Here is a 27,675-nt window from a genome sequence, read left to right as displayed (position 1 = left end):
GAACCGAATAGCAAGATTTTGGAGACGCTCAAGTTTGTTAATCTGGTCCTGGTGTAATCGGGTATACTTATAAAAAAAACGTTGTCAATTAAGTGTAGCTCGAAAAGTAACTTTTTTTTTTTGATATAGTCCATAATTTTTTTAAACTCGCTATGACTTCTAAATTATTTGTCCGATTACACTGAATAAAAAAGTAATTAACATCTTTATAATTCCTTTAAAGCCCGTGAAGGTAAAACTATTTATTTAATACTAATATTGTCATATAAATGTAACCCACTTTTGTTTCTATCTGCAATATGCATATGCTCATGCGGGCTGACACCGGGATCTCTTATCTGACCCGCGAAATGAACCCTGAACCTCGTGATTGTAGTTGTATTAACCGTCCAGTCACAAGACCATGGCGTGTCTTCTTTCAAGAGATCTTTACAAATGTGTCCAGCAATGGCCGTCAATTGACATTGAGAAACTGTCTCGTTGATCTAGTGTTTATGAAGTTCAAGAGATGAGTAACAGATTTATGATGATGAAAGACACCTAACACTCGTTTAACTTAAACTTATCCTTATTTCGTCAAAGATAACTTATTGAATCGTCGAATGGAATAATTCGAATCAGTTTTAATTGCTACACTTGTAACACACCGTCTCAATATTAATTTCTACTTAACAACGTTCGATCTACCTACTTATACCTAATCGACGCTAACCTAATTACCTGCATATAGCAACCAATACGCCTCTATTGCCTCTGAGGGATTATTGATATAACAATTCGCTAATTAAACCATATCAATAGTTATACGTAGGCTTGTACTCCAATCATTCTAGTCAATGAGCACTGCGTCGGCAGGATTACCTTCCGGGGGGTGCATCTAGGGCGGTTACCGGCATAATCAGCCAGGGTTCTGAATTAGCACCCGACTTTGCTTTAAGATGCTATTGTTAAGAAAATCTACACATATAAAAAATCTGCTTCTATAAGTCAGACAGTATTTGCAAAACTCCTTTACGCATCTTTATTATTATTGTACTACTGTTTCCAATATTTATTATCTTTATCCCTTAATTGTGTGCAATAAATAATTTATCTATATATATATCTATCAAACTTATGTGCGTGTATATCGCCGCCGGCGCGCTGAGACCAAAAGTGACTCAATACAAAAATCCAGTTTTTTTGTAAGAAGTGTTAAAAAATGTGTATGAATTTCTGCTAATTTATTCGAAATAAAAAACTTTTTACGGAATTCAACTTTTTCAGTATGTCATCAACGGATACAAATTTTTAAAAAATAATTAGTATAGTGATTAGTTAAGAGTTACTTTTAATAAATCAATTAATAAATTCCTTAAGCGAACGTAAAATTGACCTATATAGAAATTAAAATAGGCTAAAAAACTAAAAATTACATTTTAAAAGCATATAACACTACGCACTTAGTTTTTATCTTTGCAATAGCGATAGGAGTGGGACGCCGGACACAAAATATTCACCCATCCCTTTTAAACCTTTCTGAAAGACTATACCTTGGAACCGTATTTTTTCACAATCGTTCCATGTATTTACCTGATTTATCCGATTCTTCTCAGCTCTCAACATTTTAGGTATATGTAAAGGTTCCGTCACCTTTACATATGACTGACTGATCTATCAACGCATAGTTCGTTCAAACCACTGTACGGATTGGCATGAAATTGGGCATGCCGATAGCTATTTTAAAGTAGATGTCGTCCACTGAATTAAGAACACCAGAAACCTTGTACAAGACTAATATTGAAGCATCACAATCACTTTGCTTTAGTATTGTTTCCCGAATTTATTATCGCGGTTACTCACTTTATTCCATTTACAGTAACTATTTTAACTATAATGTTCTAAACGTTTACTATAATTGTATATGAGTCAAAGTTTGTGTGCTAGCAACATTCCGCGGTTGTGAAGTCAGACGTACGCGGAACCCAATCCACTTCCTACTAGTGTTGCCCAAATGCAAGAACAAGACGAGACTTAGCCAGTCTTGGTCTTGGTCTTGCGCCAATACACCTGGTCTTGGTCTTGGTCTTGGTCTTGCGCTCCCAGTCTTGGTCTTGGTCTTGGTCTTGCAGCAAGAGTCTTGCAAGTCTTGCAATTACCTATTAGTCTATTACTATTTATTAAAGTTTACTTTAAATCTTAGAAAAACGTATTAGAATTGGAACATTGTGAGCTTGAATTAACATAGCCATAGTAAAGATCAAGCAGATTAATAAATAACTGAAGATTTGATAAGAAATTCGAAAAATCAACTGACCTATATGTCGTTTTCCATGGAAGTAACTGTTTCTTAATAAACATTTATGATTTATAAGCTTACATTTGCTAAAACATGTAAAAAAACAAATTAATTACAATAACTTGACTGTATTTTAAAGAACAATACTTATCTGTCTAGAAAGAGATTGAACCCTCAACTTATAAGAAATTTAATAAAAGAGTTTTACGATTTATCATTTATTTGAATAAAGCTGAAGAGTTCGTTTGTATGTTTGATGACAGAAGTTTTAAAATAAATAAATAAATCCTGAACGTCACTATACCTCCAAAGTTACTATTCCTCGTGGACGAAGTCGCGGGCACAGCTAGTAAATACTTACTCTCATCATCTCTCTCAGAGATATTCGAACACTTTTTTGCTATTTTTTCTTGTAAAAACTTAAGAAATATAATGACTAAATGTACAATAATAGTACCTAAGTAATTAGTTTAAAACCATATAAGTAATCAATATTATAATTACTTACTAGAATGAATTATTATGACATCTACTACCTATCCTCACCATTTTATCCTAATCATAATACTACTTGCGTGATCAGTATAATGTATTCATTTTCATTCTAAGCACTCTGAAACTTATTTATTCTTTGGAACACCTGTAGGTACTCTTAAAATTCGAAATTATTTTGCATGAATAGTGTCAAATGTTATGATTTCGGCGCGGCGGCAACGATTGTTTTAGATTTCAAAAGAAGCCGCCGGCGCGTGTATCATAACCATGTACTTCCGAAAAGCGGCAAATTTCTTTGAGAAGTACAAAACCTTTGATGCCGCATTATCAAAGTGCCGATGGTTAAAACATAACTATGCATGCACTCAGTTTGATTTTAATAGATATTTTTTTATTCGCTATGTTTATGGTATTAGTCGTAATGCGCATAGGTCCAGTTTTTCATATTCTTTGATATAGTTTTTTGCGTCTCATAGAATTCCTAAGCGTACCTACCTACCTATACACCGAACTGTTACACCTAACTACTCCGTGAAATAGCGCTAAGTCCTAGCTGCAAGACGCAAGAGTCTTGCAGGCTATGTCTTGTTCTTGCTCAAGTCTTGCACGGTCAGTCTTGGTCTTGGTCTTGCTAAAAATACGCGGTCTTGTTCTTGGTCTTGGTCTTGCAAAAACGCAAGAACAAGACCAAGACTGCAAGACCAAGACTGAATTTGGGCAACACTACTTCCTACAATAATGGCTGAATCTGTATATTTTTAATTCTAAGGCGTCGCCTTTCAATCCGATTGCCATCTTGAAATACATCTGAAGTGACTATTCCCTACAAAATTAACAACTTAGATTGTTTCAATATTTTCGCTGTTATTCGGGATTTTCATAATACTCTTTTTCCTAAAAAGTTCGAAAATAGCTCAGAACCTAAATCAGAAGTACCTATATTTTTCAACAAAATATGTGTTGATAGAAATATTAATGTATTCTTACCTTTTGAAATCTTCCAGACAACTCTTCAACTATATTTATGTGGGAATCAGCCTTTGTAGGGATTTCGTTTTCCATAAATGTCATACAATTAGCATAATTGTTAATCTTTTTTTAATGAAAACATTTACCAACAATCTTTATCAAATGTTTTTATCATAAAGCTTAAAAATGTTTATTCCTAATTTTGTTTGATCGCTTAAATCTAGCCTTTGAAAATAACTTTTTCACATCTCATGCTCTCAAAGTTGACGCTTATGCTAGGATGATCACGCGGAGTAAAACTGCATTTTATGCTCTGGTGCATATAAAGTTACGTATAACTGACTTTTAGGCTATAGGTTCCAGTCTTTTAGATTTAAAAAAGGGTTTGGTTGCCCATGGACTATGGCCTCAAGGTGAGCGGTTGGCGAGTAATGAAACTACATTTACTTTCTTTATTTCAATATATTCTAATCAACGACTTCAAGATTTATATCGATGATTCTTATTCTGTTAACATTGTTATCTTACATGAAAGGCGTGTGTCGTTATAAGTAGATATTATGTAGATCATCTTGTGGTTTTTTTACAATACCACTGTTTAATTTATTCATAATCAAAATAAAAAGCAGTGTCGAAATTTGTTTGCTACAATTTTTGTCGCGCGTTTTAAGTATTGTTATTCACTATCTTTTATGATCATCATATCAACCCATAATTGGCCCACTACAGGGCACGGGTCTCCTCCCGCAATGAGAAGAGTTTAAGGCCGTAGTCCGTCACGCTGGCCCAATGCGGATTGGTGGGCTAACTCTGTCGTTACGTATAAAAAAAAAATTGCCCACGATTTTAATGCAGTTTTCCCTTTAAGCAATAGATAGTGATTCAAGATGAAGGTTTATATGTAGAATACATGCGTATAGAAGAAGAGAAAAGCCAAGAAATTCGAAGATTAGTAATGTGATGTCGTAAAAAACCTAATTTTGTGCGCTTACTTTACAAACGCCGGCGATAAAACCTTACGTGATAGATCAAATCAATGTACTACAGAATTGTATATCTTAAAAACATCAATAAAAAAGTGCGCGATGGTATTTTGTTTATCGTCATAAGTAACCTATTGTAACCATTTTCATCTTTTACATATTACAGAAAAAATATAGGTTAGTTACCAAGCTATTCCAAACAAGATAGTATTATTTCTCATCCGATTAAATACTTAAGATATGTTGTGCATTTTATGCAGAAAAATAATTTACCTTAACAGCATATCATTCAAATGTGTATAATGTATATGTGTATAATTAGAGTATACTAGAGTTTTAAATAGCGGGGACATTGCATACATTGCAGCCGTGCGAAGCCGGGGCGGGTCGTTAAAGGGGTTGAGATAACTCAAAACTCCTACTTTCTTTTATGGAAATAATTGACAAAGCAGATGGTAGGTGGAAAACCATTTACTGTAAATGCACTTGGCAGGGCATGCAAGCAACACCTCCTGCAACGTACTGCCATGTGTCCAACAACCTGAGGCGTCGGTTTTAAGCCTCACCGACAGCCAACTCTTATTTGCCTATGACGTCATGAGTGCGGCCATGACACCAGTCGAGCGTTTTCGCGGGAAATAATTTTTATATAAACAAAACCTTTAATTTCTGCAAAATTAAAATATATTTTGAATACAGTAGATACTTCCGAACATCATAGGGTAGCTCAAAATAAATCATCATGCCTATTACAGCCGTGATAGGGTAAATCAGGAAGTGCAACACACAAAGGTGGCTCGGCGCAACAAATGCATCGCTTGTAATCTTGTTAGCCGTCGTCAAAGGGCGTTGAAACGTTGTCACATGCGCGAAAGTCCAAGTATTTTCCGCTCCCTACCCTTCATCCCATGAGCGAACCATTGAACGAAAAATAATAAGTTTTTTTTTAAATTTCACTACAAGTTAGCCCTTGACTGCAATCTCACCTGCTGGTGAATTATGATACAGTCTAAGATGGTGGCGGGCTAAACTGTTAGGGGTTTGTCAGTTATATTAAACCCTAATAGGTTTCTACGCGACATTGTACCGGAACGCTCAATCGCTTATCGGTCGTCAGACGTCATCGTCGGTAAAGTAGTAACTATCCACGGCCAAAGCCTCCCAACAGATCAGACCACATAATATTAGGAAATTAAAATTCCTAACTTTCCACTGCCGGTATTTGAACCCGGGACAGTCAACTGGAAACCACAGCGCTCACCACTGCGCCAGAGAGACCTCTAAAGGGTCAAAAGGAATATGCAACGTCATTCAAAAGGGATAGGTGCTAAAAGTCTGAAAAGTATCCCTGTTGTCCATTGTAATTTAGGTTTTTATTTAAAAGCAACAAAAAATGACATGAGCAACAAAAACAAGAAATAAAGTTAACTTTTTAATGTCAAATGAATCCATCTATTCGTTAGCCGACTTTTCCAACTTTCTGAATTTATTTTTATTTTAAATAATGTTCGCTTCATTTTGCAGTACCACTACCACCCGTACTAAAAGCAACTAACTACTACATACAAGTAACTTTACTCATGACGCGACGTAATGCGAAAGATATCGCATCGATTGTCAACTCGATTTGTACGTCCTCACGTAGCGTTGCAATGCAATTTTTAGTGTCACCAGCTAAACCGACCAACCAAAGCTATTATTCAAACACATGTCGAGTTACGAACTTAGTACAATATTAGCTCGCTCGCAATCGAGGATCGTATCGAAATACTTTATGCATTAGAGTGAAATAAATCTTATTCTTGGTGAGAACGAAAATAGTATAGGTCAGCGGTCAGTACAGGATTTGCTACTTTTAAACAAGCGCGGTAAGACCCATTTTACTTAGGTGCTTTTTTTTTCAAACTTTGATAAAAATAGTAAAAACAATTTAAAAAGTAATAAAAGGATTGCTTAGTAAGAAAAAAAGGTGTAAGTTATCCTGACTATGTCTCAACTCTCAAATAACGAGAATTCGTAGATTGTTGTACGTATGTATGCCTACAACATTCGACCTCTGCCCCTCGCTGTTCATTAATTTTGGTACACATGCATTGACTTCAACTGTTTACGTTTCAAGTTAATTTAACACAATTCACTGAACCTTGGAATTTTTAATTATCATATGCCATTTTACATTTGTAATTGGAGTGAGCCTTTGCTTACCCACTCATGCAGTCATGAGAAAGCAAATAATATTCTGTATGTACCAATTACAAAGAGCTTACTAATAAAAAAAAAGCTTGTTACGGCAATATAATATATCATAGAAAAATGATGCTGAAAATATTCTTACAACTTAGTGGTATGCATTTCATATACGCATGAAAACATTGCCTACTGTTATTGTAATTATAAGTAGAACTGGGAAAAAAATCATGTAAATATTTGTAACTATTAACTCTGAATCTAGAGCTATTTTTATACTCAAATTCAAAATTTCTTTATTCATGTACGCGTATCACAGGCACTTATGAAGCGTTCATACATATTTGTTTACATAATTGTAAGGGGATGGTGATAACTTAGTTCGCCAACTTAAATCTAAAGCTACGAGGGTTCCAAACGCGTCCTGGTCTGAGAAGAGCCCACAACAAACTTAGCCGGGTATTTTTTTTTTGTTATCACAATCTTCCAGTAAATTTATATCAAGTTATGAGGCTAGAGCAATTTACACCCAAGCTTTTTTATCGTTTAAGTAATCCCAATTGCCCTTGAATGAATTTGCAGTTTTATGTAGCCTAGTAAACTGCACAACGAGTTTATTTCTGCTTATAATATTTATATAGTTACAGTCCATTTTCTATTTATATTTTTATGGACATAAATTAAATTTTCATATATGTACTGACTATGTATGCACCGTCACTATTTTAACTTCTTTAAATTTATACCTTAATGACTCTCTTGGGCCCATTTTATATATCGCACGAACAGCCCTTTTCTGCAGGACGAAAATAGAATCTATATCAGCAGTATTACCCCATAATAAAATGCCATAGGACATAATGCTGTGAAAATACTGACAAGTAGATATATTTTTTTTATAAGCCCACAATTATGTACATTTATTTGAGTAAGCCTACGTGAAAAGCGATTGAAGCCGAGTGGGTAGGACTTTGACATTACTTGCAGGGGGACAAGTTCGAATCCCTGCACGCACTTCTAAATTTTCTAAGTTATGTGCGTTTTAAGTAATTAAAATATAACTTGCTTCAACGGTGAAGGAAAATATCGTGAGGAAACCTGCATACCTAAATTCATCAGGCATCGAATAAAAAATAAAACCAGAGTGAATCAGGCATCTAAGGCATCGACTAGGCAAGCGCGTCCCATCTTAGGCCCCATCTGCACTTTCCATCAGGTGAGATTGTGGTCAAGCGCTAGTCTACCACCATTAAAAAAAAAACAATTAATTCACACCCAAATAGCGTTTGTTTTCATCAAAAAATGCTGGAATTCCATTTTTTGATGTAAACTTCCAGTTGTCACTTTTTTCACCATTTACATTTCCTTGATTAATTAGTCAAAGAGCATATTTTTGAATTCTTGTTTCTTCTTTCATAGAAATTCTAACTGCAATTTAATATAAATTCTTTGTAGAAACGTCTTCCTTGCGACCATTTCTGCCGCTAGCTCATCCTAATTGATAAAAGCTCAATTTCATAGCAGTCACTTCGTGGAATCCAGTTATTTTCCATGTTAAGGATCATTATTTCTATTCCTAGTTGTATATTGCTTCATAGAATTTGTCATAAAAGCTACTAGCGTACCTAGCGGAGTCTGAATCGGGTATGTACACAAATGTGTAATTAAAAGTTTTTCCTCTAATATTACAGAGTTACGTTCGCCTAAAATTTCTGTAAAGTTGCCCATACAAACTTTCTTCCTTTATTCTACACAATATTTCTCAATTCGCCGTGATGTGATGAAATAACCATCCTCAAAAATTTGCCTAGTTTCATACTCAGATAATTACTAAAATATTTAACCACAGTAGGAACTGATGCATTATCGTCAGTGACAGTAGGTGTAGAGTTTTAAAAACAACAATCATTATTGAGCAAATTTTTTTTTTTTTTTAACTTAAGAGCTCTTATCGGTATCCTTTCTAATATCCATGACCTTCTCTATCAACTCTTTACACATCGCCATTGTAACTTCATACAATTTAGCAGTTGACAGTAATTATTTTACCTCTAATTCACTAAGCGTTCACCTTAGAACGGGAAAATGAGAAAAATTTGTGACCAAGCAACATTCCGCGGGTGTAAAGTGAGACATGCGCGGGGTGTTTCCACTTTTTTTGCACACAATGCACCGCGTACAATAATGGCTGAATGAGGATTTTGTAAAGTTTTCCAAATTCCACTTTTAGTTCCGGAGTAGTACTGTAAATAACAATAAAAACGACATTGCGTAAAAGCTAAACTATACGTAAGTTAATCGTAGTTTTACAAAGGGGGAACTTACTACCCACTGATAATTTATTATGACAGTAAAGAGGACTCTATTAAATAACTAATAATTCCTTGATATACCTACCTAATAGAGCGATCCACTTTTTGTGAATATTTTTATTTTCATTCCACTACAAGTTAGGCCAACCGCATGACTGTAATCTCACCTGATGGTAAGTGATGATGCAGTCGAAGATGAAACAGGGTTAACCTATTAGGGTATGGGTTTAACTGCTAGGGCAGTTATAATAAACCCATACCCCAATCGGTTTCTACGCGTCATCATACAGGAACGCTAAATCGCTTATAGGGCACATCTTTGTAGGTAGAGTGGTAACTAGCCACGGCCTAAGCCTCCAATTAGACCAGAACAGAACAGAAGAAAAGAAATTAAAAATTCCCAAATTTGCACCTGCCGGGATTCGAATCCGGCACAGCGCTCTCGATTGCGCAAAATATAAGTGTTAGACATAGACTGATATTATTTACCTAAGTACCTAGGTAAAGCAGAATAGTTTTATAGTTCCTACACTTTTTACCTAACATTTAGTTAGATAGAGACTGTTTATGCGATGTAGAACGAGATTATAATATATTTGTTACGTAACACATGCGCACACACCCACACACACACACATTGTAATTATAAAAGATGATGTTTAAGTTTATGGCGAGATTGCGACCGCAGAAGGCTGTGTGGCCGGTGAAAGTGCGAAATACCTCGCTCGCGGGCGGGGACCGGCCGCTTTCACTACCGTAATAATAAACTCATTAACATATCATACTCACTTATAGGCATAAATGCTATGACAACTACAAGAACCATAGGAACTATAGGCAGATGACCTGCCAATGCTATTACAATAATTATGTCTCAGTAGTCGGACAAGAGTTATTGTTGTCATCATCATAATCATCACCATAACAACCGGTTAACTTCCACTGCTGGACATAGGTCTTTGGTATAGAGTTCCGGTCTTGTGACGCTCCATACGACTCGTTTGATCCGTTCACCTCGTCAAGGGTTTACAAACGCTGCGTTTACCGGTTCGAGGTCGCCATTCCAGCACCTTGGGACGTCAACGTCATTGGTTGTCCAAGCAGTGCGCCCCATTTCAGTTTCGCGATTCGTAGAGCTATGTCGGTAATTCTCGTTCTTCCACGGATTTCCTTTTTCCTGATTTGATCACATGGAAATTCTCCGTCGCCCGCTGTGTGATATTATTCTATCAATAGGCAAAAACAGAGGCAATGTTATGAATGCTTATGTCTGTGATGCAAATTCACATGATTTTATCCATCCAAAAAGTCAAACATGCGTATGCAATAGGTACATGTAGTCTTAGGTTAAGAACTACCAATTCAATTACCAATTCAATTATGACGGCCGATTGGCGCAGCGGGCAGCGACCCTGCTTTCTGAGTCCAAGGCCGTGGGTTCGATTCCCACTACTGGAAAATGTTCCGTGATGAGCATGAATGTTTTTCAGTGTCTGGGTGTTTATATGTATATTATAAGTATTTATGTATATTATACAAAAAAATATTCATAAGTCATCTTAGTACCCATAACACAAGCTACGCTTACTTTTGGGCTAGATGGCAATGTGTGTAATGTCGTAGTATATTTATTTATTTATTTATTATTTATTTATTAACTAAAATGCCATGACATGGGTCACCTAATTATCAAGGCGGCGTAATACCAACACTAAACGCAGTATTACTATAATGTTGTTTAAGATTATTAAGAATATAATTGTATCTGTTTGTTTTAGGTGCACATTCAAAATTATTATTTTCACCGATCAAATCCCTACGTGCCTTCTCCACCTTCACGATATTGGCGAAGTACCTTGCCAGCCCAGCTTCACTATTCCGACGGAATACTAGCAAGTCGAGGTCATCGGTGACGCGAACCCATTAGTTTTTCCCCTACCAACGACTTAAGAAGTTTCCACTTCAAAAAAGTTGGCCCTCAGGACGAACGGGACAGGACGAACAGGACGCCCAGCTTAGATAGAACTTTATGGTAAAACAGTGTTTCGTCCTTTTTCTTCTTGCCTTTATCCCATGTTATGTGTAAGTCGGCACAACATGAGTCTTACAATAAAAAATAATAAAATATTCCAGTTGAATTTAATTTTCGCTCGGTAACCATAAAGTTCTTTCAATGCAATTTAATTAATTATCTAAGTAAAAAGCATGCAATGGTTATGCAAACAAACTTCTTTCAATATTTGTTGCATATAGAACTTTAATGTTAATAAATGATTTTACATTTTATTTTTAAGAATTATTTTATATTATGACGTCATCGTTCATAGTAACGTTCGGTCTCAATTACAATAGCATAGTTGGAGGGTTTTGGATATTTTCATCCTGTATTCTCGATAGTGCCTAGGTAGCTTTATGCTGTTGTTTTACAATAAGAAGAAGACCAAAAAAATGGCATCTCAAGCTCACGGTATACCATTTCCTTTTAAAGTACCTTCCAAAAATTCATTGGTAATTTCGAAGCGAAACTTCTTTATCGGCGTTGAAAAAAAATTTACCGTCACATTTTTCGGTTACGCGTCACATTTATCCGTTACGCGACATCTTTTCCAATTTACCAACACGTAGCCGTGGGTGTGATTACTTATTTATTTTGTGTATTTATGTTTATGATGATAAAAGCCTATATTTTGTTAAACTTTATCTAATTTAACTTTTTTTAACAAATTTCTGTAAAGTTGCATATAGTTGATAATTTTTCGAAAAATAAGATCAGAAAGAAGTTTCACTTTTTACGTGTGCACATTAGTACACGCACACATTTTTTTTGTTGTGCGATACGTTAATGCCTTTTTTCCTGTAGATTATATTAAGCTTATTTAGGTATAGTAGTTTATAATTTTATCTGTCTGCTGATGTACAACGATTTTTCCCGCGTTACTTTGCCAATTTACGTAAAATATGCACGTAATATATTTTTTCTACTAGGAAAGAAATACTCTCGAGAAAGGCATATTGAAGATATAACGAAATACTAGGTACTAATTTAACATTTGACCTAGAGGAGAGGTAAGCATTATAGTTCTGAAACAAAATTTCAACACTATCTAAATAATACTGCTTTTAGAGATAGTAGTGGCCCAAAAAAGGTAAGTATTCAACTGAGAACTCTATCTTTTTTATAAGTCACTAGCGCCTCGCCACGGCTTCGCACGGATGGAATATACTATACTTCTATTTATCTTGTAATGAGGCCCGCTTCAGCGGATGCATTTCGACTCTCCTGGATCTTTTGTGCTCAAATAACTATACTTACTACGACATAACATAACAAATGGATTTTATATGCATTTCTCAACTATAATGTGCATTTTTAATTTTTACCTCATGTAAATAAAACCTTCTTCTTGACTCACTCTATCTATTGCTGAAAACTGCATTAAAAAAAATTTATGTAGTGTAAAAGTTCTAAGCGTACAAACAATGGAAGCGACTATGTAAAGATTTAAATATAAAAGCTGTTAATGTTATAAGAGTGCTTCTAGAAACGTAAATGTGATCACCCGATAATAATCCGTACCTATATCTAAATATATGAGAACCTGTAGGATAATAATCTTTGTGGTATTAGCCTCGTCTGTTCCGGCACTATGTTAGGGTTTCATGAATATTTTCATTCAGATCTAAGTGTTTGTTGTTTTAGGTATGCGACTGCTTATTGAGGATGAGCAATCGTGTTCATTACTAAGCTATTTAATTATACGTCCTGGGTTGAATGATATTTTTCTCTATGAATTAAAATGTTATACTGATTCTTTTAAAACGACTATATTACTTCGACAGCGTTTGTTTTTGTCTTTAGACTATCACAGGAAGATAGGAACCGGAGATAGGAACAGTTTGTTTGGGAGATGTGCATATTATATAATAAAGGTGTTATATATAATGATAATAATAAAATAAATCCCTTTATAAAGACGACTAAGGCCCATTTGTTAGTAATACAACTTAAACGACTACACGAATAAAACGATATATAATTTATATATTGTATAATACGTATATGTATATATTATTCCATAAAGTTCTCAAGATATTTAAGGTGTGTAGTGTAGTGTCTGAAAATTACTTTTTCAATTAAGTGTATTGTATCTTAAAAATAAACTGTTTTGTTTAGATATAGTCACTGAGTCCTTAAATTTTCTAAACTCGCGATAACCTTTACATTAAATGTCCAATTAGAATGAATTAAAAAATTATTTCACTGCGATATAAATTCCCTTGATGATACAATTATTACTAATTAATAAGATCAATACTGCGATACTAATGTAACCCACTTTTGTTTCCACCGATATACCTACTAAACTATTAGAACACAAAAGCTTTTGCGACCTAACTATGATAGTTAGATATATGCCCTCACGGACTTTTTTGTAGGTAATAACGAGTACTTTAATTATTTAGTACATACTTTTTATGTCTCATCAAAGGCTAACTCAGCGCAGTAATGAATTTTTTAGAAAAAATTTCGTTTCTTTGGGTATATTTGTTGCACTTTTATTAATGATGTCAATTTAAAAAAAAAATTATAGCCTGTTACTTCGATATATTTCTTTTAGCTTCTTTTGGCGAAGAAATGATTGAAATCGGTGCAAATCTGTCGGAGATTATCGGGTACGAACAAACAAATAAACAAACAAAAATTCTTTCCTCTTTGTCATGTGGTACTTATATTAGTGTAGTTGGTCTAATGAGACAGGGATGCGTACGTACAACAAACCGGAAGAGTAAAATGCGGAAACCGACCGTGTGAAATTAGAACTGCAGCATATGGGATGAACGGATGCTTTGAAACTTCAATCCTGTATATGACCAGCCCTAAGGATAGATTAGATTAGATTTTCCAAAATAATTTATATAGATTTCTGTTAGATATTTAAAGCTGACAACCTAAATGCCAATTTGTACGTATCTAATTTCAAAACATATACTTTCATATAATCTTTCATCCCCGGTTTCACCCCCTTCGAGATTATATTTTGACGAGAAATATCCCTCCATCCCCAGAATGTAACCTACCTTCTTACATAGTTACTTCCATATTTATAGTGCGTGGTATAAACGTTCAAGGGTTACATGAAAATACACACTTGTGTTGCGATGGGTCTCCACATATTTTCGGTAATGGTGTACTTCCCTAAGCTTTTCTAAAAATTATTGAAAAGTCATCATAATAATTATTCATCATCAACATCAATATAACTAGGAGGGTTTAGGCTGTTTTCCACCACGCTGCCCAAGCGCGGATTGGTAGACTTCGCACGCCTTCGAGAACTTTATGACGAACTCTCAGGCATGCCGGTTTCCTAACGATGTTTATTGATTTGATTAGACCTCGAGTGGATTATTCTGTTAATCTGTTACCTTACCGGTAGTAGGTCAAGAAACGGTCGAGTGCAAACCCGACTAGCGCTATTGCAGTTAGTGCTTTCAAACAATGGGAGAGGGGAGGGGGTTTGACTTGACTATATTATAAGCTTATATGTAATATTACCTTTTACATTAACACCTTGAATGCCTTTACTGAGGACTTGACCAGGACTACGGAACTGTGGCAGAGAACTCACTTAAACCGTGGAGCGATGCAGGTCCAATGCGGTTTATGCAGATTTTTAGTTACTCCGGTTTGGTATTTAGTTTCTAACACTAGTATTCGAACCCAGGAACTCGTAACCCTACTTACGCGTACTCGCACACGCTGACCATGAAACTAAAACGCATACCTACCAACTATTGCTTGCAAAACTCTATCTCTAGTAAGTAGGTATAAAAATAAAGAAACCCTGACGCTGCGTATCGATCGCGCGACACACAAATTCATAGGCTTCATATTACAGCTACAACCTACCTACAAGGTAAGCAATTCACAGCTGCCGAAGCATTGTATTAGGTAAATGATTAAATTTTAAGCGAATGCATAATTATATTTATGCCCCCGTATGTAGGTTGGCCGCGTGGTGACGGCAGCTCAGAATACAGTTAAGTAACATTCATCCGTCAACCCAGTGTTGTGATTATCGGCTAACCCTCCCGTTCGGAGAGGCGTTTAATTTGCAATAGGCTAATGTACGTAGATAAGCGGTTATTGCTTAGTCAGAGGTTCGGCTCCCATGCGGCGCGTGGGGACTGAGTTCAATCCCGGCATGCTGTAATTTTTTTGCAGTTATATGCGTATTCAATTTAATATCATTTGTTTTGAAGGTGAAAAAATACAGTGTGAGAAAACCTGCATATATCAACAAATCATAGATTGTGTACTCATTGATAGTGTATTGAAAATAGAATAATGGCCTTCAGTAGACTGTCAAAGAAAAATATAGGATCTATGGCGGGAGACGCGAGTTTGACAAGTTAGATTGGCGGCAAAGAAAAGTGAGGACGGATTTAAATTAATGAATTGAGAATAGAAGATTAAGTAAAGTATTGTGGATAGAACGTTACAAATTGGGAATAGATGATTTATAATGGAAACGACATACTTAACGAAATATTGTTGTGGCAAAACAAGAGTCGTATATACTGGTGATGGAGTTGAGATAAGTTGTTAAAAGTTGTTGGTACTATGGTTGTACCTGATGTAGCATCAGATAAGTATATCTCTTATATCCTTTGGGTTATTCAGGTATCATATATGGAGCCCTAGCATTATTTCATACAGATAGCTTATGTAGCATACGTTGCTCTATACAAACAATTTGTTTCAAAAGTCCTGATGTTATAAGTGATAATAGTAGTTATGTTTGACCTGTCTTATATGTCTTGTATCAAAGGGCCTAGCGTTATAACATATGATAATGTTGTAATTGTGTTTATAAGTCTTGTTTTAATTGATTGAATAAAAGAGCAACGGTAGAGTTTCTTGCCAGTGGTCTTCTCTGCCGAAGACAGCATTCCGAACTGGTAGTAGAGTCATTTGAAGGTAATAAGTAATATGAATTATAGAGAAGCCTAATATACAGTATTAGAGTCAGTCTAGTTGTTTTATTTCACTCCTTGGGAAGTCAGGTTTATAGAGTACAGACCCACAACACTGCTCTAAAGCAGGTTGGTGGGCTTTAATGATGTCTTTTATAAAATTAATACTTTAATATGAGAAACTAGGTATTTAGCTTCAATAATACTGTTAATTAATGAAAGATCTAAGTGCCATCCTGAACATTGTGAGTATTATAGTGAATATCTGAATACCTTGGCCTTCCATTCTTTATGTTTTCTTAGCACATGGCTGAGCTCTCTATGAGGTTCTGGAAGGCGTGTGAAGTTTACTAATGGCCCAATGGTGTGCACTACGGCCTAATCCCTTCTAATTTTGAGAGTAGAAATGTGCCCTGTAGTAGGCCGGATGAATGAATGAATACATAATGATTAATACGATGAACCTAGGTAAATGCCTTATTATCAGCGGAATAAAAATGTTAGATCGCAAAAGGATAAGAATTACAAAGTTTAATAATAGATTCGGCAGAAAGCAGAAAAAGAATTACATAAGACCGAAAAAAACAATTGCAATTTTTCTTCCGCAGACGCAAATGTATGTTTTATATATATTTGGGTTGATACCCAAGTTCCCAAGTATCCAAGTTTAGTTCAAAAAAAGACCAAAAAAACTTATAAAAGTTAAAACAATACAGCACAGTACACTTGCTGTTACGTTACAGTACTTTGAGGATTTCCTATATGCGCAAGTGCGTCTGTTTATTCGTTTGGTAGGCAATCAATTGCACCAATCTTGATGACATTTGGCACGTAGCTTGCATACTGGAAATGTGCACAGCATATTTGTTATACCAGAACAGCACCATAGCGTTCCTGGGAGATTAAATATCAGGCTGATTTAAAAAAAAACTGTAATTCAGATTAAAGATTAAAATACAAAGAAATTTGCGCATAGCTTGATCAAATTTGTGGGTGTTTCACAGATTACAGATTGCCTAATTCGCGATTAGTACAATTGAAAAGCCAAAATTAAATGTGCTGCCTCCACTGAGGTTAAGGGGAGTTAAAAAGGAAGTAAATATCAGTTTCCCCTTTCGACCAACTGGGCTTTATATGAGCTATAATAACGCGCGATTCAAAATACGCCCCGTTATTTGTTCTCTAGTGCATTATCAAGAACGCGGACCACCAGCGAATTAAATAAATATGTTTTGGACCTTATTGGACCTAGTTGCGATAATGCGAATAAATAGATTAAGTAGTTACATAAGTAGGTACGTTAGTTTAGCAGCGTTGATACACAATTGTAATTGGTGCAGCTTTGTAATTCATGACTACAGGTTTGGGAAGCATCGACATTTCCGTTGTCCTGGGCCACGAGACCAATTGTCTATGTTATCTGGGAACTTCAAGAAGTCTAAGAATAAAATCGACAAATCTAGAATTTAATGAGCTTGTTTTATTCTTCTAAACACAGTTACAGTTTTTTTTTAAGCCCCATCTATAGGTATGGCGCTTTCAATGACTGTATGCGGAAAGCTAATTTTAGGCTGTTTTGCGCCTACGACTTTTTGTAAATAATATAATTATACGGAAATTTCAATAAATAAGTCGCCAGTCGCGTCCCGATAATTTTGCGTCCTGAGACCATTATATTTATAAAAAGTCTCGGGATATCGAGACGCGAGACATCCAGGGACCGACACCCTACTCATGACAGAGGGGGCCCTCTGCCAGCACTGAGCCATTCACTTGAACCATGAAGACTTTATAAATACTTAATATTTGCTTGAATAACTCTTCGCCTGCGACGTTATTAAAAAATAAAACGTATATGATACATACAGATTGCAATTTTGTCTAGAGCGAAAGAATCAACGCGGGCGCTTTTCTAAAAATAACTAAATAAGTAGGCACCTATCGCACTGCTTACATTCGCCGTAAATCATATTGTAGACCAAAATATCAATAGGCTTCGTTGAGCTCTGCTTAGTGAAATCTGAACGATTTGATTTTCAATCGCCAACTTATGTTGAATTCAGGAATTAAATAAATAAGTAGGTACCTTCCTATTGATAGTTTTTTTAATTAGGTTAACGATTGAAAAACAAGCCGTACATTTAAAATTCACATTTAGAACTCGCATGCGTAAGCAGCCTTATCGGGAAACATTACTAGGTACTTACCTAAATGTGCGCAAGATGACGATTAGGTCCCAAGTAATTAGTACCTATTCAGTCATCTAAGCTAAAAGATAATCATGCTAACCTAATTACATAATTGTATTTATTTACACCAATCTGCAGAATTATTAAAGAACACAACCAATACAACGCATAGTATTAAATACGTAGGCGTTGGTAATTAAAAGCACAGTAAATACATTATATCGAATGTAGGGATTTAAAACTATTATGCTATATAGCCATAATATTTTAAGAAAAAAAAAATAGAATGAATTTGAAATTCGAAATCTTTTCCACTTTACCTGTTTTAATTTTCATTTTAATTCCACTTTCACACACAATCACTATAAATCCATGTACAAACTACTTGGCCCATCAGCCGACACTGACAGATGCAGTGAACGGCGCTCGCGCTTTGTATTTAGGTCGCAACTCGCATGACAGTTTACAATGACAGACGTCTTAGTGGCAATCTTGCATTAGCAGTACTGCTCTCACGTTTTAACTGCGCGTGCCAGGAACGTTAGGATCCAGAAGTACCTATAGGGACAGCTTAATGAAATGCTTTTTTATGTAAATAAGAATGTCTTAATCTTTTATTTTAGAGCTGCACTGAAGTTTGAAGCATAAATAATCGATGATACCTAATTCAATAAAAGGTTCAACCGATTTACAGAAAGAGATGTAATTCGAAGAGCGTGTTTATCTGCTAACTACCGTAAATACAAGACTATAAACAATAACACATTTTTCATAGTTATAAAACTGATAAGCGAATGTCATTAGGTCTCACGTGTGGACGAGTTTACTGTTTCTACAAAATATAGCCATTTAGTATCAAGCCTCATAAAATATAAGCCTCTAAAGTTAGAAGTTTTCGTTTACTTATGCATAATATCAGTATTGATTTTTAGTCGCTGACACGATAAAGGTGAACGTTCTATTTACACAACCATAAATCTATACTTGAAATAAGTCTAGTTTTTTGCTAGTCTTACAATGTCGACGGATTTGTTTTTGGGTAACTATATTTCGTTTATCAGAAGCGGGATTCGAACCTGCATCTTACTACTCGTCACTGTTAGCACAGGCTAGGAAGACGAAGTGTTACGTATTAAAAACGAGGCTTATGTACCGATCGTTCAGTGGCGTGCATAGAGGGTATGCACAGGGTATACAGATGATATAAAATGAAGAAAATCCCCAGTACGAGTTATAAAAAACTTAAGGATAGGCATTGTAAGAGTTATAAAAAGCCTACCCATAAGTATTTATAACTCGTACTGGAGATTTTGATCATTTTATATCATCAGCATACCCTGTGCATACCCTCTATGCACCCCACTGCGATCGTTGGCTATGATCCAGTATTGAGCTCTTTAATTTTCACACGACCTAAAATGTAACAAGACTATATTAGCTGCTAGGAATAATGTTAACAAAGCATACGCACGTCTTAATTATTACAACATGTGTGTGTCCTAGTGATAATATACGGGACCGATGGCTCTTTTAATAACTTCCACGCTAGTACCTACTGGTATTTTTTTTAAAAAGTAAAGTCCAGTTATTTCACCTTCTTGGCCCGACCCGGAAATCGAACTCGAGAACTCGTGAGCATGATTAACACTACGCGAATGTGGCAGGCTTTTAAACTACAAATCTTACCCCAGAGATTCAGTGCATCGACCCCAATGGAACATCCTTTGAATAAAAAATTGTATTACGTACCTACTACAGCAGTGGCGTGCATTGGGTTTCCTACCAGGGTATGAATTCACCAGGAAAATTGCATAAAACGGCACAAATTGTTTTCCTATACGAGTTATATAACAATGTCAGGGTATGCAGTGCTTTTGTGCATGTATGGAGTGCACGCCACTGTACTACAGCTGATGTAGAGTGGTTAAACAATTGAGCTCGATAAATCTCAAAATGTCTTTATGTTTACACAAATAAAATTTTGAATTACTATAGAACATTTTAAAAGCATATAAAGTATAAGTATAGAAGCAATAAGACCATGAATACAAAACTTACGGATCATTTACGGAAGCTGTGAATAGTGCTTAGTTAGCGCGTAAGGGAAGGAAAAACCAACAGTGACACTTTCGCATGTTCAATTCTTTAGTTATTGTATAACTTAGGTACGCTACGAAAGATAATTATGTTATGAACTACTAACTGTCAAATGTTATAATTGCGATAAAATTAAAAAAAAATGCTTAAATATACGATAATTACATTATTTTATTTGCGGGCTTTTCTCTATAAATGTGTAGGTATATAAAAGGTATGATTCCTACCATCATCATCATCAACAGCCTATTACAGCTCGACTAAAGGCTTCTCCCAACCAGTGGCGTGCATTACATACATGCACAAAAGCACTGCATACCCAAATTATTTTATATAAGTCGTATTGGTGGGGAATTTTTCCATTTTATGCCATGTACCGGCTTTATGCATACGGCATACCCTGGTCAGAATCCCTATGCACGCCACTGCTCCCAACTGGAGGATTTGCCCATAAACACCACGATAAGCAGGCAGGTTGGTGATCACAGTAGTTGGTAGTAGTAGCACAGAGAAGGCTGCTGCCTGTTCTCCGTTATATTCGCTTAGTCGCCTCGTACGACACCCGCGGGAAGAAAAGGGGTGATGAAAACTGTATTCTCATCTGCCGTCACCACACTGCCTTCCTACGGAATCTCTTAGATTTCCTAAGGAAAATTAGGGATTTCATAAAAACTAACATTCAGCTTTCTATAATAGAGCTGTTATGCCCTGTGTTATTGTAAGCTGAAAAAACTTAAGAATAGGCATTGTAAGAGTTATAAAAAGCCTACCCTTAAGTATTTATAACTCGTACTGGAGATTTTCTTCCCTTTATATCATCTGCATACACTGTGCATACCCTCTATGCTCGCCACTCGGTTATGCCCAGCGTTTCAAGTTTCAACGAAGTTAACCGATACCGGTAAGTCTCGGCCATATAGTTTATAACCTGGCCTCATAAAGTTGTTTTCTAGAACGCAAAAAACAGTTTAAATCGAACTGGTAGGTACCTGTCTATTTCCTGTTATTACAGAGTTCAAACATGAAAGCAATCTATTTAATTTAAAATCATTAGTACATGTAGACTTTGTATAGATAGCAGGTGCCGATTTTAATTTCTGCACAGAGCACACATACCTAATTATATTTTCCCGAACGGAAGTTGGCGGCTGTACATTTGATGCACGCCAATATAGCCTTACAGGCGGGTATATTTAAACAAGCTACACTTTGTTTAACATGTCTCGTGAACTCTTTTTTATTACATTTTAGTGTAAAATAGGTGTTTAAAATTGAAAAGAACCCAGTAGTTTTTCAAATAAAAACAAACAAATTAAAAAGAGATTTTATTTAAGACTTCAATTATTATCTTCTTAATATATATAAATCTCCTGTCACGATGTTTGTCCGCGATAGACTCCTAAACTACTTAACCGATTTTGAATTAAATTGGCACACCGGGAGCAGTCTGGTCCAACTTAAGAGATAGGATAGCTTAAATCTTTAATTATAGTCGCAATTTTATTTTATTGCAAATTATTTGTCTATAATTAATTGACATACAATGTAACATTTACATGTTATATATATATATACTACTATACTCATTTAAGGCTTAGCGATACTGAATACTTTAAAAACAAAAACAAACGCAGACGAAGTCGCGGGCAACAGCTAGTGTTATATATAAACAATATTTTAGGACAGGTAAGAATGAATGAATAATATCATTAACAAAGTTATGTTACATAATCAGTGGCGTGCATATAGGGTATGCACAGGGTATGCAGATGATATAAAATGAATAAAATCTCCATTACGAGCTATAAATACTTAGGGGTAGGCTTTTTATAACTCTTACAATGCCTATCCTTAAGTTTTAAATAACTCTTACTGGAGACTTTCTTCATTTTATATAATTTGCATACCCTGTACATACCCTATATGCATGCCACTGTATATGATTATAGAAATATGTTATATGATTTCTAAATCTATATCTATACTTATAAAAAAACTGTAACTGGAAGAGTTCTGTACATTTAATACATTTTGGAAATTTTGACCGGGGGATGCTTCATAATCGACACTGAGTCCTAAACAGATTTTTATTTATTTTTTGTCTGTCTGTCTGTCTGTCTGTATGTCTATCTGTCTGTCTGTCCGGGCATCACGTGAAAACTACTGACCGGATTTAAATAAAATTTGGTATAGTGGTAGCTGATATACCGGGTCAACATATAGGATACGTTTTATCCCGATAAACAATAAGTTTTCTATGGGAAATGGGATGAATTTTTTTATTAATTTTACTTCATAGCTCCGTTATATTTCGACCAATTTTTATAATTCATTTTTTATTTAAAAGTGTATACTATCAAGCATGTTTTTTCTAATTTTAATGAAGATTTGATAAATATTGTCGGAGATAAAGGACATAACTCTTCACAGATAACAGCTAGTCGCGAGGCATATGGGACAACGATCGAATGCATGCGTATCATCCTACTATATACTAATATTATAAATGCGAAAGAAATAAAGTAATATGAATATTAAGTTTGATTATATACCTGCAAATTCAGTTTTAAAATATTAAAATTTAACCTATCGCTTAAAAGTTGCGACGGGTATAGAATAACACATACGGCCGCGAATAACATAGTTTGGAAATAAAACAGGTCCACCTGGTAGGTAGAGCTTCAATTAGTTTCTAGGTGCAGACGAAGTTGCGTGGGTCCGCTAGTAAACAATATTTACAAGGCGTGCATTTCTAAGTGAATGTTGCGGTTGTAAGATTTGTTGCCTTTAGCTTTAGGGAAATGTCGTCTTCGGCGTTGGCAGCATCGTATCCTAGTTCCCACATGTAATCAGTGATTCAAAAATCCTCATATAATGGCGGTTTTCTTTGATTGTTTTGTTAAATTGTTTTTTTTTTATTTTTATCTACAAGAGGATAATTTTCTAAATGTGAATATGTAGATGTAGGGGCTAAGCAGATTAGCCCCGACATCTTCATTTAACCCGCCAGAAGTTTTATGCTGGAATAGTAATGGATTTAATGCAACCAAAAAGTGTACCTACTGTATGCAGAAAAATCAAAAGATAAATAAGGTTCTGTTTAGATAATGAAATTGCGTTATGTTTGATTTATTTGTATTTAAATTAAGAAAAAGAATGCTATTAAAGTACCAGGAAGAAGATTTTAATTCTGATACAAAAATATATCGCTAAACTTAATGAATCCTTCCCTTTTCAATGGAGAACATTGTGAAAGGTTACTTCACTACATTTTGCAGTTTTAATATAGTTCAGAGATTTGTATGTTAGTATTGAATTATATTGGTGCACATTGGTTGTCTCTCGAAGCGAAGTTTGTTTGATTATAATAGTGATCTTTTCATATAGCAGATTTCGAAAAGGCACCTCTGATTATTTATTGATTTATATTCAATTTTGGTTTAATTTTTTATTATCTTTTAATTTATTTACAAAATACTATCCGTTTTATGCCTAGCGTATGTATACAAATATCCTTTTCCTTCTGTTTCTTTGATCTATTTTCGTTCGCCGATTCGAAGGCGTAAAATACTTAATACCTGAATAGCAAACGAAAAGACAAACAATGCATAACAGACAGAGGAAATTTCAAGTAAGATTGGGTTTGTCAAATACATCACTTACATAATACGTAACCTGCCTTTTTATTTTTACTGATTGAAACACCGCTGTAAAGTGGTAAAATATGTGTTACTACATTTTATAAAAATAAATAGGTATTGTCTGTCTGTATCTTTGTTGCGCACCACGCTGAAACTACCTTCAGTTTTTACAATTCAAATGAATCTTTACCCGATTTGAGTTACATACATTTGAGTACTACGAGGTAGGGACATATGATACTTTTTATCCCGAAATACAGCACAGTTCCTTTGGGAGAGAGGCTGAAGGTTTTTGATGATTTGATAGACGACAGCTCCTCAGCGGACAGCAGCAAACCCCTCACTTAAGCTTAACGATATTGCGTATATACACTGTTGCCAATATTTATGAGGACTTCAGTGCTAGGCCTAAATAAGAAATTTTCGTGGTTATCATAGGAATCTTACTCTTAATTCTTACTTTAACGATTAATATTCTTTGTTAGTGACAGGCGCTGAGACTGGTGGATACCAAGTTATCTTTGAAACTTACGAAGACTGCCACCCATCCATTTACTGACTTGGGTCAGCGTTGCTTACCCAGACTAATATGTAGTGCGGCTGTTAAGCCAGACATTAATTTGTCATAGGTTTTATGTTAATTCAAAGGTTGTTAATTTCAATAAGGCAAAACGGGAGTAGGTTCTCGGGGTGGGCATTTGCGATTGAAATGTTTTTTTTTTATGTTTACGTGATTGTAGGTTTCAAATAGTGGGTGAGTAAGGCTCCAAGAGCAAGAACAGATATATTATTAGCCTACTATATTAGCTCAGTCGTTTGTTGAAACAACGATTAGGTTTGCAAAGTTGAGTATACTCATTATCAGATTTATTGAGGTATGTTTAGACTATGTAGAAGAACGCGGCGTCTCCAATCAACGCGGGCGAAGCCGCAGGGCACTATTATGAAATATGAATCTTTGTCCTTAGATACAAACTCACCACAAAAGCACAGCTAGCTAATTATTTACTGTGACATTATTGACCAACCAGTATCTAATCTGTAATAGTGACGCTCGTAGGACCTAGGAACAACTCAGTAAGACCCACGCGACCGAATGAGTTCTAGTGGATTATTATCTCAGGAATAGGCATGATGACTAATTTTTAAGAACTGCCCTATCATGTTCGGAAGTTTTTATTCAAAAAATATCAAATTTTTGCAGAATTGGTTGATATAAATTGCAAACTATATTAAAAATATATTTTTCGAAAATTAGCAGTTTTATTTATTAAAAATAAATACCAATCTCACTACGAATATAAAAAATACGTTTTTCATAATACAAGCATCATATATAATTAAATAAATCTAAATATGTATATAAAAGAGAAAACCACAGACTCTCTCTCACTGCCTCATCACGAAATCTCAGGAACTGTAAAGCCTACAAACTTGAAATTAAAAAGGTTCTAGAACGAAGGTGTCTGCCTAAAAAAAAAGGATATGAAAAATTACCCCCTACTTATATGTACCAATGACAAAGTCATAATCTTCAAAACTGAAATTTAGAAAATAGGTTTCTTTTAAAGCATATGATGAATTAAGAAAATATTTTATCAAAATCTACTACTAAAGGGGTATACAAGGGGGCCAAAGTTTGTTTGAAAGTCCAATGTTTTTGAAGTTAGAGACACCAAAATTTACATTTAGATTAGTAATAAAATTATTATTTATTTATTTATTTTGACCGTGGGGTCCGGAGGCAAGAGCCCTTTTCAAAGAATTATCGAAAAGGGTTATCGAGTCTACCGGTGATCCTAGAGCGGGCAGTTACCTTGGCCAACGAATTAGTTTGGCCATCCAAAGGGGCAATGCTGCCAGCATCTTAGGAACTGTGCCTCGCTGCGGTGGTTTCGAGGACGTTTTAGATTTTATTTAGTTTTTAAATAGTTTATTTTAGGTTATATTTATAATTTTATTTCAAACTGTTCTAAATAAATAAACTTGTCTTTGATTAGTAATTGTAAAAAAATGGTCATAAGACGAGAAGTTTTAAATGCGGAAACCGGCCTACTTGAAGAAGGAAAAGAGAGGGATTATTTAAGATGTTAAAATTATGACAGCAGCATAGGGATAAACAGATTCTTTGAAACTTCCATCTAGTGTACCGTATATTAATCTACCGTATAAACTATTGAACTGATCTTAAGGAAATTGAAATTTGCCGGTAGCTTAATTTCTGGAGAAGGGCATAGGTACCACAGGAGATCTTCTCAAGCTCACGTGTATTTAGGAATTCTACACAGACAGACAGAGAAGAGACAGAAAATTCGCGGGCATCCGCTTAAATCATTCTGAGGACCATACTACTAATATCATCTTTTTATATGCAGTTTTTTAAAAGGAGTTTTTAAAACTTCGCTTTGTATTTCGGTCTGACTGTGACCTGATAATGTATAAATCATGTGTTCCAAGATTTATACGTTTTTTTAGGCGTAGGCGGTCCCGCGAATTTATTTTCAATTCGGTGCAAAACAAAATTTCGCTGCGGACGAAGTCGCGGGCGCCAATACGTTATTTTTTGTTACTGTTATCATGCCTATTGACAGTAATGTTCCAGGCATCCATTCCATACACTGACCTCCTACTAACTATTATACTATAGTAATAATAGAGGTCATTGATTCCGTACAAATCGTAGTTAACTTTAACACGATCATACAAGTATAGATAAGTAGACCCTGCCCCTTTAAGAGGAAGACATTTGTGGCCGTTTATTTTGTAACGTGTTTTATTACATACTCATAATACTGAACTAAGTTAAAATATTTCTGAATCCTATGATTACATAATTATCTTTTTTTTCTTAATTGTCTGATTATGTAAATAATCTTTTCATTTGTTTTTAGTGCATGTTTAAAACTGTTACAAAATAAGGAAAATAAAAATGTACCTATCTTTTTATTAAACTCGTTTTTATGTATTTTTATATTCTAATTCTAAAACACGCGCATTAAAAAGAAATGAAATAGTGTATCCCACATTCCCTTGTAAAAAAAAAATCTAGTATGAGAATATTTTTAAGTCATAGGTATAAGATATGGAGGGTATAGGTAAGGAGAGTCATCTGTGTATATGAAAAAGTGTCGTCAAAATGTATTAAATTAGGATGGCGCCACATTTGCATCAGGGTAACTCTTAAAAGAAGCGCCAAATATAAATATTGTTAGAGTAGGCTTGAAAAATAAACAAGGAAGTATGGAGATATAAGGAAGTAAGGTTATATTTACCACAATATTTTGTACAACGTAAGTTGTTGAAATTCTCAATAATTAACTACTTTAGTCGATAATGACATTAAATTTTTTAACTCGGCATACTTCAATTCATCTACGATTGCTACATTCATACCATACCCTGTGCATCCACCAGCGCCATTGTGGAGGATTTTTGAACTGTTATTTAGCGCAACAACTGGACACTTTTTCAACTTTTCTCCCATATAAGATGACTCTCCTTACCTCTACCCTCCATAGTTTATATTGCTTTTCCAGCTTCCTCTGTGAA

At 35.1% G+C, this 27,675-nt stretch overlaps 1 protein-coding gene across 2 annotated transcripts in view; it reads right to left on the bottom strand.

Annotated features, from left to right (window-relative positions):
* Positions 1 to 18,813, bottom strand: part of LOC120636450 (tetratricopeptide repeat protein 39B-like) — a 49,653-nt gene extending 30,840 nt beyond the window's left edge. The window contains exon 1 of one of the 2 annotated variants that reach the window (XM_039907930.1): positions 18,709 to 18,813. The gene's annotated coding sequence lies outside the window, so the exon portion shown is untranslated. Of the gene's footprint in view, positions 1 to 14,778; positions 14,811 to 18,708 lie in introns of those variants that run through there. The other variant, XM_039907931.1, reaches the window with a different exon arrangement.
* Positions 18,814 to 27,675: the final 8,862 nt, after the last annotated feature.

Source organism: Pararge aegeria, chromosome Z (assembly GCF_905163445.1).
Source record: "Pararge aegeria chromosome Z, ilParAegt1.1, whole genome shotgun sequence".
Classification (NCBI taxonomy): domain Eukaryota; kingdom Metazoa; phylum Arthropoda; class Insecta; order Lepidoptera; family Nymphalidae; genus Pararge; species Pararge aegeria.
The sequence above is the reverse complement of the archived record's forward strand: the minus strand, read 5'-3'. Positions and strand labels throughout refer to the sequence as shown.